Source organism: Danio rerio, chromosome 22 (genome assembly GCF_052040795.2).
Source record: "Danio rerio strain M-AB ecotype USA chromosome 22, GRCz13ab, whole genome shotgun sequence".
NCBI lineage: Eukaryota > Metazoa > Chordata > Actinopteri > Cypriniformes > Danionidae > Danio > Danio rerio.
Window position 1 is genome coordinate 14,536,395 of NC_141042.1, and position 6,020 is coordinate 14,542,414.

At 37.6% G+C, this 6,020-nt stretch overlaps 1 long non-coding RNA gene across 1 annotated transcript in view; it reads right to left on the bottom strand.

Annotated features, from left to right (window-relative positions):
* The window catches only part of LOC141380192 (uncharacterized), a 30,027-nt gene extending 25,812 nt beyond the window's left edge, over positions 1–4,215 (bottom strand). Inside the window, exon 1 of the long non-coding RNA XR_015521803.1 lies at positions 3,916–4,215. This is a non-coding gene — a long non-coding RNA (uncharacterized LOC141380192). The remainder of the gene's footprint in view (positions 1–3,915) is intronic.
* Positions 4,216–6,020: the final 1,805 nt, after the last annotated feature.

Here is a 6,020-nt window from a genome sequence, read left to right on the forward strand (position 1 = left end):
AATGGAGCGTTGATGATTTGTTGTCAGCGCTGAGCTTCCAGGGGATTTGTGTTTTGTTTATGGCACGCTGTGTGGCGCCTCGGGCCTTTGTGCTGAAACAGTCAAATCAAAGGGCTTTGATTGGCGACGAGGTCATATGATGCCTGCATCTATACCACTGTGCCAGCAATCCAATGACAGAACCCTCAGACACAAACCATTTCCAGTGTGTGCTGTGTATAGACCAGTCGGATAGATAGATAGATAGATAGATAGATAGATAGATAGATAGATAGATAGATAGATAGATAGATAGATAGATAGATAGATAGATAGATAGATAGAAAGAAAGATAGATAGAAAGAAAAATAATTATTCTGACTTATTCCCTCTAAATTAAAAATGTAGCTTACATCAGTGACATTTTCTAAGTCCAAGTTAAATTAGACTAAAAAACTCACGGATTATAAATTTTAAAAATGTGATGTTAATGTAATGTGAGAACACATTACATTAATATATGCACCTATTATAAGCCCTGAATCTTGATTAACACGTTTCAAGTGTCCAGCATTTGGTGCCACAAAACAAAACAAAAAAGCTTGTTCAGCACTGGTAGAATACATGAAATGTGAACATGTGTTTAAAAAACATAAAATTCTGTAGTGTGTTTAGTTATTGTTTAAGGCTATTTGGTGATTTCAGTCCATTTTTTTTCAAGATTTAAGATAAGTCTTTTGTGTCTCCAGAATGTGTCTGTAAAGTTTCAGCTTAAAATACCCATCAAATTATTTATTATACCTTCCAGAATATTGAAAATATTTGCTCTAAACACAATTTAGTTGTTTTTGTTTCCTGTGCCTTTATTGCTATTTCTCCCCGACCACTCTTTACTCAAACATTTTTTTGCTTAATTAAAGCACTTAATTGAATTAAGCTGAAATTGGGACAACATATTTTACATAAATTTGTTTAACGTGTTAAAGTAACTTAATCAATTTGTGTTGGGTCAACATGAATGATTTATGTGGAACCCTGCATTTTTTACAGTGCTCCCACATGCCTGTCAGAGTGTGCCTCAATTTTCACCTTGGCTGCATCAGGTAAACAGCACAGTAACGGACATGAAGGAAGCAGATCTCACATAACTTTTGTTTATTGATGTAATTAATTATTTGATGTATTTGTTGTGGAGTTAATTCAAGCCTTTCTGCAATGATGAGTCACATGCAATGTTATTACAAACTTCATGCACACACAAAGACACCCACACACACACAGTACGCGCATTTAATGTTTTCCTTGGCAAAAACATCAAATGTTACGTTAATATTCACTGCTGTATGAATATTCATTATGTAATTGTACAAAATAAACCTGATTTAACGTCCACAAACCGGGATTGAAGCATCTTCTATTATAATTGTACTGACATGCGGCTGTGGTGATAAAGACGGTAAAATCGCTGTAATTCATTACAAACATGCACTGTTTGAAAAACATTTTAAACTTGTAAAACTCGATCACATTTGATGATTAATGACCACAGAGAGCTGAACCAATCTTTTAATCCCGGCTGCTTTGCACACATCCTGTCTTGTTGGTATGATTATATGCAATACTACACGCTACTGTCAATAAATTCAGTGGTTGGGGAAACCGCACTCCTACATCACGTTGCGGTTGGCCTCAAAAAGGGATGGATTTGGATCCTATTTTAAAGTCAGGAAATTAAAAAAAAAATACTTATTGTCTTTATATAACCCCAATATGACTGTGGATAGACTATACCTACACAGAGTTCTGTCCAAACAGCTTACAAGAGTTGATTTTCATCATAGGTGCTCTTTAAAGTGCAGTTCTTGAGGAATAACTACTCTGCTATAATTAATTGATTACTTGTAATTTTCTTAGACAGACAGACAAAACAGAATGACATGCACACATATCGATAAACATTCAGTCAGAATGAAAAGCAGAATGATAAACAGAGAGAAAGGGGAATTATAAAAACTAACAGATTAAGAGACAGATGGAACGACTGACAGACAGTCATTTTTAATCATTCTGTCCAATGAATAGAATGACTGACTGACAGATAGATAAACCTTTAGTCAAAATAAATGACAAATGGGTATGAACGAGTGATGGTAACCGATTTGAATGATAGATTGATATTTTATATATCTATATAATAATCAATACATAGACAATAGTAGTCAAACGGAAAGAATAAGATATATCATTGATATATGTGTCACAATGATAGACATATATGGATAGACATATTTGATAAACATAGATGGCTTGGCTAAAACAAGGGTAAATTTGGGCTGTTGTGAAAATCAAACAGATGTCTGACAATAGTCCAAATCAAATAGACAGATAAGACGAACTTCATGTGTAGTCATTCATTTCTGTCTATTTGACGTTTAGTCTATTAGATATCTATTCAACCGCGGCTCATTCTGAAAACATAGCCCTATCCGCTTGTTAAGTGGTGACGTGTTTGTGACGTATGGAATTCTGTTTCTGGGTCCAAGCCGCCATTCATTTGAGTGGAGAAATCATTCGTTTGTGATCACGTTTTATTCCTATCACACATTAAAGTAAATTTTATATAAAATCATAGTGTACACAACAATCTCTGGGCTTGCTGCATAACAAATACCAAAAATTTAACAATTTATAAAAAAATGAATCACTTTCTGGCCATCGGATATTAGGCATGGATATAGGCATATATACTGCGATCGTGATTTTCGACAGCCTTAAATCGCTTTGCAAACGTTTATTATTACCATTTCATTAGTCTCCCCATTCAGTTGAATAGAGCGCTTGGACCCGGAAGCCGCTCCGCGTGCCGTCACACTTAACAAGCGGATAAACATTTCTGGAGAGAGCAAAATACGTCCCAGGAGCCACGTTTTTTTTTTTTTATTTATTTCAGTTTTTATTTTCACTAATCCTCTGGAGGCCGCTGTGTACGCTTTTTCATATCTCAAATTTCTCTCGTGAGTGCCAGTTCAACCTGCTGTTCTCGCTTAAACCACCAGAGGTAGCTGTCGACTGACTAACCAATTGGCCAATCCCCCCCACCCCTCCCCCTTTCTTAAATTCGACCAATAGTATTTTAAAAAGCACTGATTGACCCACCCACCCACCCACTCTTTTAATCCCAACCACAGTGTTTTGAAAAAAATCCAGAAAAAGAAAGCCCCTGCCTGATTTTTTTTACTTGTTTTCAAAGTTTTCAGATTTTACCACATTCTCGACCTATTTTTTAGTTGTTTATTTTGTTTTTTGACTTCTGTTTTTGTCTTAACTGCTTTCTTGAACCTTTTTTCACTCAAACTCCGCCCTGTATATCAAGTCCGCCGATGTTTGTGTCGAGCTACGACACACACAAAAAAAAGCCGCCCACATGCAGATAAGTAGTCAGCTGGTAAGTGAGAAAATGAGCTGTGTCATAGCTCTCCTTACCGTTTGTTTTAAAGATGAAATGCAGCCATATGTAGCTCTGGCTACATAATTTACGATCTTCAGAAACGTATATTATAGAGCTACGTTTTCAGAATGAGAATGTGTTGTGTCTATTATGTTTTTATTGACAGACAAATTTAGCCTTATTTTCGCAAAAAAAAAATGATAATAAAAAAATTTGTTTAGACAACTATAAGGTGTCTATTAGGCTTAGTTTATTCACCAAAAATGCTTGAAGGGATACAGTCAGACAAAATGATTAACAGAGATAAACAACTGATAGACAGTCAGTAAAAATGACAGACAGATAGAACAACAGATCACCAGAAAGACAGGCAAACAATGTATACAAAATACAAAAAGATGAACAAACAGCTGGATAGAAAATCTGAGTGATTGATTGAATAGACAAATTAAATATACTGAACTTCAAAGTGCTTCTGGATGCTGTACCTTCTTAATTCCACATATGTTCAGCTTTAGCCCAAGATTACACGACTTTGAGATTTTGTGAATCCATGGTTTAACACCGTAACTTCTGACCTGTAAAACCGGCCCTTTATAGTCCCCGACCCAACGGGAGGGAAAGGGATTAACCGTTAACACCAGTTTAACATCTGAGTCATTTGAGCTGTTTGCCAAAGCTTAGAGTAAATCTTAACTTCCAACTCAAGTATTGGACAGAAATGTCCAGCTGGGGAGGCAAATATTCACCGTATGGAAATCCCTGGACTCCACTGCATCTGTAAAACTGTTAATCTACTACGGGGAAATGGTTTTAAAAGTCAGGGAAGACAACAGTTAACATATCACTCAGTGAACAAGATGTTTTTTTAGTTCCTGTCAGTTGGTGCCCCAAGGGTCCTGGTCAACCCTATTATTGAGATAGTCCGCTAAACTGAGAGCTTTTTGTTACGTAACATACTTATGACAGGCTGCAGTTTGCTGTTGTCCTACAAGGTCACTGACCGTTTGTTCTCGACAGTAATGTGTGAAAGTATTTCTACAATTTGAACAGAAACAAGGTCATATTATCTCTTGCTAAAGGCTAACAATCCCAAACATGGCGAGAATGGGAAGGTTTGCCCTAGTTTTCAAATTCGCCATACAAACCACTTCGAAATGTCAAAAATAAGATGCTCGGGATGCGCTCTTTTTAAATCTATTTTACCCAGAGTTTTACAAGTGCTTGCATGAGCATGTTCAGACAGCACGGAGAGTTCAGAGATGGGTTAATCCCTCCTTCCCAGGTGTGAGTCTCCAAACGTGTCGCCCACTCAGCTGTTCTCTCTCGGTAATCTCAAGCCTGTGTTTCTGCAGAAACATGTTTTATTTGCGTCAGAACAAGAGCCTCATCTGAATACCGAATGAGCTTTTCGGTGCATTTCATTATCACTTTAATTAGGAGAGCAAATGAATCGTTTGCTGTGCTTTGGTGTGGGGAGAGATGCCATGCTCCAGGTTTCCATTTGAACACCATTTCTCATTGCCATCTCAGAAAAAGAACAAAAGAAAAGACATTAGGGAACAATTTAAGTTATAGGAAAACCTTTTGGGAGACTAAATTAGCTTGTACTCCCTAGTAGAGTCTAACCGAGCACAATAGGAACTACCAATGATATTCGTGTGTGTTGACTGGGTGAATGCATGCTAAACAAATCAGTGCCGTAGTATTGTAATACACACACTAAGCTAAAGTTAGTGGAACAGACACAACAGTCTAGAATACTTGATTCGGATTGGCCAGCGGTGACATTTTAATGCTATGTTCACACTCGATGCGGCAAGCGTGGATAAATTGTGCTATTTGCTTGTAAATAGATGGTGAGTTTACTTCATTTGCGCGTCAAATCCGCTTCTGATTCTAGCTTCATTGTTAAATGGCTAACATGGATTTTATTAAGAGAATAGCTGTGTTTATGTGCTTTAGGAAGGCTGATAAACAGCATTGATTCATTTGGAGCCGTGTCTGTGTCCACTAGATCTATTCAGAGGTGCACCTAGCCGTGTAAGTTCATCAACTCCTCCAGACACTCTACCTGGATGATGGAAGCTTTCAGCGGTGCTTCAGACTGAGCCAAGCCCAGTTTGATTAGCTGTTGTTCGGTGTCGGCAAGAGGATTTCCTCCCAGGACACCAATAACAGGTGCTTCGTTATAATCACGCACCTACAAGAGCAAACTGATTGGTTAACACGGCTCGAATGTCTGCTGAAGTTTACATTTTCCAACTCGAGTGATTCGCACGAAACCCACGTAAAGCATGTCAGTTGTGCAAAACCCTCAACTTGCGCCGCTTTGTTCGCATGAATAGCATTATTCGTGCTGCCTCATTCATGCCGCAGGATGTCTATTCGCATCTTTGCATTGACCTAACATGTAAATCACTCGCGTTTGGTGCTTCATCTGCGTCCGGCATGAACACAGCATAAGGTATGCTATTCCCAGAAAACAACCACTGAAACTAATTACACAGGCTCATCCAACGCTATCTCACGCCAATTTGTAACTTTTTGATTTAGTTGTTTATATATAATATATATAATTTAGTACAATTTG